Raw genomic sequence first — 10,269 nt, 5'->3', positions numbered from 1 at the left:
TTTGGCTGCAACTAATTGCCCGTGGTATGTATATCACCCTATTTCAATGTTTTCTAAGTAGAAAATATCTTAATATCATAATTATTCATTATCTTAATCTTAATTATTGCGTTGTGCGGAATATTCCTTTGTTATTATTAATATAACAGAACAATAATATTTATTGTAAATATATTATTAGGGACATTGATGCAGCTTTACGCAGACTTTTTCTTGAAAAGAAAATATACGTATCATTACCAAATGAAGTTACTCGACTTGGTATGTTCAAATTATACCTTAGCAACCAGTTATTAGAGAATATGGATATTGTAAACCACATAATAAAATCTACTGAAAAATATTCTTGCGTGGATATAAAATTGCTTTGTAAGCAAGCATGGCTGCTAGAAATAAGTCCAATATGGGAAAAACTTGAAAAAAAAAAAAAAAAAAAAGAAGCATCTGTTACGACTTTGAAATATGAATTAAAGAATTATGAAATAATAGCAAAATTGTTAAAAACAATGTCACCTACAGTTACGGATGTGGATAGATATGAAGCGTGGAATAAATATGTATGCCATAAGAACATATTTTAAAAAATATAAATGGTTATCATAATATATATCATTAATATAATTATCGTTCGAAAAATTGTTCGCGTGCGTGCATGTATGTGTGCGTACGCGCTATAAACAAGTTTGAAATATTCGTTCTACATAAATGTATACGTGGTATACATATTCCCTTATAATATATAATATGTGTAATCTGAGTGGTAATATATCCATGTATTACATATGTGTTAGTGTATTTTATCGATAATCTGTCTTTTATTTCCTCTTATCTTATTAACGCATGTATGGGCGCGTATATGCGCCGGGCGAAAACTATGGTTATATATGGGATTGTTAACAAATAAAAATTAATCTAGGTGTTATTAAAGAAATTTGTTTCACCTTCTAAACTTTTTGATGATCGGTTTACTTTGAATATTTTGCATATTTTTGCATATCATGAGCATTTTGTACATTTCTATACATTCAAATTTTCTATGAATATAAAATGATCCGCACTACTATCTACTTCATAGTATACTCTATACGTTTAAAATGCTCCATTAGAAGCTTAAATCTATCAAAATACAGCTCCTAGGGAAATGTGAATTTTCACATAAACACATAATATCGATTTTCTCATTGAAACGTATAGGCAGGTATATACTAGCACAAGCTACCTTCGGCATTTGGCCGTATGGTGCAGCACTAGCTCTGTAACATAGAAAACCATAGGCGTCAGTTCTTCTTATTTCCTCTTTGATATATGTTTACTTTAATGTCACTTATTCAGGCGCTTGATACATTGTCGGAATAAAATTTTAGTAATGTGCAAGTAATTTTGAGTAGATTAATAAAGTATAATAAGATATTAGATTCATGTACATAGATTCACGTGACATCAATCTTTATGTCTAGTATATACATGTGTATTGATCTGTAAGTCAGTGTTAAAATAACAAATAAATGGCAGAAGAAGGAAAGAAGATTTCCTTCGGTTTTGCGAAATCTATTAAGAAACCTGTGTTACAAAATGCTATTCCACAAGAGAAAAAGAAAGTTGATTACATTGAATGCCTTGATGAGAAAGGTATTAAAGTAATAGGGTGAGTTCAAAAAGTAAAATTTGTAATCAAGAAACATATAACCTCAACCTAACCTATAAAAATCACCAATAGCGGAATATATATATTTGAAAACAATTTTTTTATTTCAGCGAGGAAGAAAAAAAAAGATGAACCTCTAATTATTCCATCACTAGGTTCAAAAACCTGGCATGATAGAATTCTTAATAAAATAGATGCAGACATTTTCCTTCCGAAGGCAGATAAGGAAAAGGTAGGAGACGCTAGTGTTAACGAGGCAAAATCAAAGCTATCTAATGGAAAAACATCGCCGATAATATCAATAAAGAAAGAGCCAGCTGAAGATAGTGAAAATAAAGTTGTTACTTTAGAAGAGCAAGCGACGAAAGAAATCGTTGAGGAACTTCAGTCAAAGAATAAATATGAAACTAAAACAAATGATTTAACTTTACCTTTAGTAGAAGATGAATCATTAAGAGGCAAAGAACAGGTACGTTATCAACATATTGATGTGCAATGCACAGATGTATTACATTTGCATATTATAAATATCGTTTTGTATTTATTTTTCAGTCTACGTTAGAAGATTATGAAAAAATTCCTATTGATGCTTTTGGTGTAGCAATGTTAAGGGGAATGGGATGGCAACCAGGAAAGGGAATTGGTTGAAATGAAAAGTATGAATTTTACTCTGGATTAAATTAATTATATGTATTTAATGCATCACTTATTGGAAAGTAAACAGAGAACATCATTTTTTATTTCACAATCGTTTATTCTAATTATTACAGATTAGTAGCAGCTGTCATACCAGAATTACGACCAAAAGGTATGGGTCTTGGAGCAGACAAAGTAGCATTGCAGAAGAAAAATACAGATTCCAAAAAAGAAGAGGAAGAAGTTAAAATCGAGAAAGAAACATTTGTGAAAATTATACGTGGAAAACAAAGTAATAATTATGGTCAAATAGAAGGATTCGATGATGATGCAGGAAGGCTCATAATAAAACTAGCTCTTGGTGGAAATATAATATCTGTAAATGAATTTATGGTACAGCCAGTGACTAAATCAGAATATTCTAAGAACTCAAAAGTTCAAAGTTAATATGAAGTGTTAGTTTTTCATTAAGGGACTTTTAAGAAAATAAATTTGAATTGACATATACATATAAAGACATAATCGGACATGTAGAAAAACTAATTCAAGAGTACCTGTAAGTGTGTTGTTGCATGCAATTTTTTAAAGGTCCCTTCTATCTTTATATAAAATATTATAAATGTAGAGGTTTTAGCTTTCAGTATTTCATGGGGTTAATTTCAGATACAAAAAAGTATGAGGAATATAAGGACAAGGAATCCAAGGGACTCAAGCAAAAGATGGATAGAAAAAGATCAATGTCCCCTGACCCCGAAGACGGTGAAGATAAAACGGTGAAGAACAAAAGTAGTAATAAAAGAAAGAAAATCGGAAGTACGATGCGCAATAAGAACAAGTATGATAAAGTGGGGGATAAAAAATCAGAAAGACGAAAAAGGCGCTCCGAATCTAATGATGACAGCGATAGTGATTCTGAAAAGAAGAGACGGAGAGAAAGAAGTAACTCTAATAGTAATGATTCTTATAAATTAAAAAGATTGAAGAAGTCAAAGAAACGTAAGAAGTACGATTGCTCGTCTGAAAGATCAAGTAAAAAACGAGACGACGAGAAAGATCAAGATCTCGATCATTTAGTAGGCAGTAATATTTTCCAGGAACGTATTCGGTCATTTTACTTTCAAGATAAATTGTATAATTTTATTTATACAGATTTTATAATAAAGTGTATTTTTACAAAAGTATATTTCTTTTCTTACCCTTAACTGAAAATTACATTTAATTATAATATGTAATAATGTTTACAATTACATCAAAGTTAATGTCCTAAACTTTATCAATAATTATTAAAAATCCCCGCGTATTGCTTACGTAATGTTGATATCGAGTAATACCATACATAACCTCAAAGAACATTATGATACTTACGAACATCGTTAAACAAGTAGTGCGAACGATGTCGAGTAAGTATGTCACTATGTATAAAGTATTTATAGATAAAAAGTATGGGAAATATATAACCGAGTGTATTTAACTTTTCCAACATTTTAGCATTTCGCTTGGCGTTGGTACAACTTCAAGTAAATGAAGTAAAAAGCAAAAATGTAGAGCGGGCAGTTTCCTACATTTCAAGCGCGAAAGAGCATAATGCTGATATTATCGCTCTTCCTGAATGCTTTAATTCACCATATGGAATACGTAATAATTTGTTTCTTTTTCTAATAATTTATTATATGTATAACAACTATATAGAAAAAAGTAAAAGTAGACAAATTACCTTAACGTTCATACTTCCATAAAGATTGTGAATTGACTCGAGAATATAGAATTTCCCCATTTTTATGATTATCGTGATTTTTGTATAAATATATTTTTTAAGATACTAATAATTAGGTACTTATAAACTAGTATTATCAATTATTTTGTATTTATAATTCCACCTATAATAGTTAAAAATTAAAGTTAGTTAAAATCTAACTTTATGTTTCAAAAAGTACTAGCAAAGTCGTTAAGTAACAAGTCACTGGTACTGACCCAAATAGCATGATTGTAATTAAACATTTCTAAATATTCATTTTTCATCTTGAACCTGTAGAAACAATTTATTATATGTACTATTATCTAAGTAATTATATATTTAAGTAAATCGAAATATAAAATTTAGTTATTTTAATAATTTAAAAAATAAAAAATTGACAAACATTTCAACCTAATTTATGGTTGGAACAAAGGACAGTTATTTTTCATTAATTGAAATATTGCAATGCAGAATAGTTTCCAAAATACGCCGAGAGTATTCCTGATGAAACGGTGAAACGAGCGTTGCTTTATCGAAGGCAGCTAAGGAAAACAGCATTTATGTAGTTGGTGGTACGATACCTGAAATAGAGGGCGATAAATTGTACAATACCTGTACTATTTGGGGTACCGATGGAACTTTGATAGCAAAACACCGGAAGGTAAATAATATACCTCCATGTGGCTTTGTAATTGAAAATATTGGGGTGGAGAAAGTGACTCTATCTAGGAATAATTTAGGAATATGCATATGTACATACGTGTACTATAACCAATTCTATAATTTAAAAAATATGTTATAGGTTTATAAAATACGTTTTGATACGAGAAACATACATTTTTGTCGTAATATAATATATAAATTTTTGTACAATATATTTGTTTTGTAATATAAATTTTTCGCATAGGGAAAAACTTATTTTTTCTTAAAAAATATTCCTTCTCAAATATTATTAAATGATAAAACTTTTTAATAAAAGAAAGTGATAAAAACGCTGTCAGTTATTAAATAAAAAACAATTAAAGTTTAGAAGTTCGTAACATTGATGTTAAATTACAAAAGTTACAGCAATAGAGTTAGCAACTATATTTTTATGTTATTAGGTACATCTATTCGACATCGACATTCCCAACAAGATTACTTTCCGAGAGAGTGATTCACTCAGTCCTGGTAATTCCCTAACAATGTTTGATGTGAAGGGCTGCAAAATAGGTATTGGCATTTGTTATGATATCAGATTCGAGGAAATGGCACGCATTTATCGGAACAAAGGTACAGTAGCTTAATCGAACAATACTTAACTAGCATGAAAGTAACTATCTTTCTTAAATATATTCTATATAAAATATAATCAATATAATCTGTAACTCTGTATAAAAAGGAGCTTAATTTAAAAAACCAGTATATTCGCTGAAAATGAAATAAATAAAAGAATTAGAAGCACGACAAGAGGACTGTTCTCGCATATTCATAAATTATGGAATATGGACTGTGCAGCTACAAAGTTAACTAAAATTCAGTGGTCTCATATTTCCCGTTTCTCTGTGTTAGGTTGCCAAATGCTGATATATCCGGCGGCATTCAATATGACCACTGGTCCACTGCACTGGTCATTACTTCAGCGTTCCAGAGCGAATGACAATCAATTATACGTCGCCTGTATATCACCGGCTCGTGTTCCTTCAGCAAGTTATGTCGCATGGGGACATACACAGTTGACAAATCCCTGGGGGAAAATCCTTTATGATTTGGAAACTCAGGAAAATATGGTGGTTACCGATATCGGTAATTTCCAGCTTAACATTAAAAGCGAGAAATCCATGATGTAATTAACTTTTAGTCTCGTTGGTTCATCGATTTTGCCGGCTCCCTCTGTATTTGCTGAATTTATTAGCAAGCATTACTTATTACTTCGTATGTTTTTCTTTTCTCTCAGATTTGAAAGTTGTTGAGGAAGTAAGGGCTCAGATACCTACATTTTCTCAAAGACATACGGATTTGTACGACACTGTCTATAAAAAGGAGTAACTCTACACTGAAACAGAAAATGTTTTCTTATAATATTTCTACTACAATACCGTTTTTTTTTTTTTTTTTTTTTATGACTTATTACTAATTACTTATCATTTGTACTAAATGAATAACTCAATTAAGAAAACCAAAATGTTATAAATAATAATCTGTATATCTTGTGTATCAATATGTAATTGGATATTGTAATAATATTGGAATGTCTTTGATCAGGGATATGATAAAGAACACGCGAAGACTACATTCTTTTGAACATCTTTAATATCCATCATTTATAACATTAAACATCTTTTTAAATATTTAGATAGATTAATACGTAACTCTTTATATATATAAACATTAATTTGAAGTTACAAGCTTAGAGAAATTGGTCGATTAATATTTATAGATCGGCTGTCTTGATGAAAGGCTTAAAGAAAGCAAAAACATAACAATGTCGCAAATATAATTTATAGTTTAACTTCTTTCTTGTATCTGTCTGCCTTTCACGATGTTTTACCAATTACAATAAGTAATTTCGACTTCTTTGCGCTCCGTTTTAACGCATTCGAGACCGAAAGAAATTCATATCAATCAGTAGGCATAATATATATAACTGTACATAATATATTATAGTATAACATAGTATATGATTTTATATTTTAAAAACATGAGGCATAAAATTTAAGATTGTCATCGACTTAAAATTAAAATATGAAAAGAATATTCCAGAGAGAGAAAAGCACAGTATCATTCTAACAAAACATTCAGATCGTACTGACACCCAGGAATCGTATTACAATAAAATCTCGGTCTCGAATGAATTAACACGAACGATTAACATGAAACACACTTGCGGCTTAAACACCTTCGATATCGAGGAAATTCAAACTTTACAAATAAAAGCAGCCTGTTCCTCTTTCCACCACAGACTCTCATACCATATCCGCTCTTATCCAGGCTTTTACTTGAAATCTCTGTCTATTTACAATTTAAATTTACCCGGACCACTCGTTGAATCGGCAGCCCTTTATAAATATATAATGAACCCAGAACATATACCTGTGCCCCTAGCTGGTATCAGCTCTAGTAACGTTCATACCGGAACTTTCATACGACGCCAATTTGTCACGCGTGAACATCGATTCTTTCAGGGGTCACGGCTTTATGGGATTATATCCTTTAAAGTAATTAAAGTGATACTAATGATACAGAATTTTTTACAAATATTTAATATGTCCATAAAATAGGAAGTTTCGTGCTCTCTTATTTTATATTAATTATAAATTAGTAAGTTTTACATTTGTTATCTATAGATTTAATAAATTATTAAAATTCCATGAAGACATATTCTGGAACACATTAGAAGATTTTGCTGTAATTTACAACGGATGCTCCGAGTACGAACAGGCAGTAAACGAACAAATAGAAATTCAGGCTATTGTGGTAGTATAGCTCACGTGGGATTTTAAGCTCGAATTGGACTTAAACGTTACGATCGTCGTGAATAATTACGATATATACCCTGTACGACGAGCAGAGAATCTTAAATTATTAACGGCAATTCCTTTGTGCAAAGTGCAATTTTATTAACGGCCTGTAACGAATGAACGGCTCGTTTTGAATAAAGTTTACATTTAGAAAGTAAACACAGAAACACATTTTAAGAAACTAAGATATCGAGTTCTACTTGTAAACATCAAGTGCTCTTCGTTTGAGAAGATTACGAGTCTCTTCTTCGATAACGACATTAATTAAGAAGTTTCGATACCGTTTATGACATTAAGATCTCATTAGTAAAGTTATATCATTAAAATCTTACTGTTCCTAGAGAATATATATAGTTAAAACTACCAGAGGATCAACAGGTAAAGAAATTGTTGATAAAAGCATTGTTAGTGACAACTGACTGTAATCGATATCTGCTGGGTGAAGTTGTGTGTTCTGAGAATCTGTGTTAATGCAAGGATTCTGTTACAAATCATCAACTAAAGAGCCAGCGGGCACGTCCGACCGATCGATCGATACCACGAACCTCGAATGAATTAACGCTCAAGGTGGAACGGATTTAATAGATCGAGTGTTAGTGTAATTTGACACTTTGTTTACACTTGCTTTATGCAAACAAAGTTTGATGTTCTGAACTCGATGGTTATAAGATCTTATTGAAACTCCAGTATTTCACCCGCACGGTACGACACTTTGTTGATGATTGTCCTTGTATGTTGTTGATACTCCCCATCAGCCGTTAAATTTTGTTCGTCTATCGTACTTTTCTAGCCAGAGGTTTTCCCTGATGTTTTTCCCTACTGTCTAAGTCATCAGGTTTGCAGCTCGGGGAGGACAGATAATTCGGAATTTCCCAAAGGAAGGAGAGGTGCCGTCCGAGCCATAAAGGGACGGTCACTCAAAATGCCGAATAGATTCATTTAAATAATTATGAGAAACAAGTAAGTTTTGTAACCACAAGTTTTCAAATGTTATAGTTTGAATCTGTTCTTATAATTTTAAAAAGACCTTACAGCCAGGATCTCTAAAAAATTCGATGAAAATTCTCATGAGACATCAATTGAAACAATTAAACGCAACAGAGAATGGGTATAATCATATAATTCCTCCCCATTTCAAAATTCATTAATATACATCGATTTTTGTTTTCATATTTGTTTTATGTGTGAAGAATATGTATTTATTGGCATCAAAATATTTTCTGTTTCAATTCCTGGTCATTTTAGATCGAAACTTCCAAATATCGTTGATCAAAAATTTTTTAATTTTTAAAATGAAAGGCACTAGTTATAGGACAAAAAGTTGTTTCAATTATTTGAACATTCTGCTTCATTCCTACAATAACATATTTTATTTTAAATGAAAACAAGAAACAATACTATTGTGTATAAGTTTAACGGAGTGACACAGGTGATTTGTAGCTAACACTGTAGCTAACATAGTTTCTGCAATATACCCTTTAATCGAGTAGAAACAAGGGGATTTTAGAAATTTCTATTAACCGACAGTATCGTCAACAAGTTTTAACAATGACTGAAGGTTGCAAAATTAAATATAAAATGATTTATTAATAGCATATGCAGTGTTAAATTTGTAAATAAGCAGTTTATCTTTTAAGAATAACAGAGACACCAGAAAATAAAAATAAAGAATATTCTAATTATATTGCAAACTAACGAATAATGTAAAGAATTTATTTTTGTTATCTATATCACAGATTTTAGGTAAAATATTAATTTACTTATTACTAGGAGATTGAATTTGAAATATAATTATAATTTATAAGGGACACCTTTAAACTAGCAGATATTTGGTAGCAGTTCTCTAGCCTTTGTACAATATAACACAGTTCGGTTTAATTGAATTTAATCCCTTTGACCAGCCAGTTTCCAATTTCATTTATGGCATAATCTCCTGACAATTTCATACCCTTCAAAAGAAACACGATTTTCTATTATTGTTTTACAATCGCGGAATATGATCAGTGTCTCAATTAAGCTCCACTGTTTTAATTTCCCGTCTACGCACGATGTGGGTACACCGTTTTCTTTGTTATTTTTAGATACAAGTGACGAGAAATTATGAAATGATATTTTAAATTTAAACTGATTTCATTCATTGATTTATTGTAGCGACAATGGTAACTTGTTTAAATAAAGATTTTATAAATAAAATATTTAAGGTCTAAAATAATAAATAAACACATGTGAAAACATTAAAGCTGTTATCCTTATTCATGGTCTTGTTGGAACGTGTTTAACGAGCGTAACGTAGGCGTGAAAACGAAAACGTTGAGACTCTTGTGGCGTAAAAAGACTGAATTCCTCATAAAAATACAAGAAACGTGCACATAGTTTATTCTCGACCTTGGATACATAAAACCAAAAAGAAGAAAAAAAAAAAAGAAAAGAAAAAAAAATGGGTTTTCTGAAATTTTCGTTTCTCGTGATGAGTAATTTATGATGCAATAAAAAATTTTGTCTGAAAATTATACTCAAGATCAATTTCATGATTCCTTTTTCTCTAACAGATCTCCATCTTCCACAGCTATAACAAATAATTTTTTCTATACATATAACATCGATACATTTGACATACATTTATGTCTCTATACATTTAACTCTATACATTTAACTCTATACATTTAACATCGATTATAATTCTGATAATTGAAACACCGAACATCAATTTGTTTATTCACTACGCCAACACAGATAACAATTAACAACTTTGA

At 30.6% G+C, this 10,269-nt stretch overlaps 1 long non-coding RNA gene and 1 pseudogene across 1 annotated transcript; one reads left to right on the top strand and one right to left on the bottom strand.

Annotated features, from left to right (window-relative positions):
- Positions 1 to 143: 143 nt before the first annotated feature.
- Positions 144 to 1,675, bottom strand: LOC125387129. Its single transcript, XR_007227678.1, has 2 exons — positions 518 to 1,675; positions 144 to 413 (listed from the first exon to the last, which is right to left on the bottom strand). It is a non-coding gene; the product is annotated as an uncharacterized LOC125387129 (long non-coding RNA).
- A 1,818-nt stretch (positions 1,676 to 3,493) lies between these two features.
- Positions 3,494 to 6,012, top strand: LOC125387128 (annotated as a pseudogene).
- The last annotated feature ends 4,257 nt before the right edge of the window (positions 6,013 to 10,269 follow it).

Source organism: Bombus terrestris, unplaced genomic scaffold (assembly GCF_910591885.1).
Source record: "Bombus terrestris unplaced genomic scaffold, iyBomTerr1.2, whole genome shotgun sequence".
Lineage (NCBI taxonomy): Eukaryota > Metazoa > Arthropoda > Insecta > Hymenoptera > Apidae > Bombus > Bombus terrestris.
This window is presented reverse-complemented; position numbering and strand designations above follow the sequence as displayed.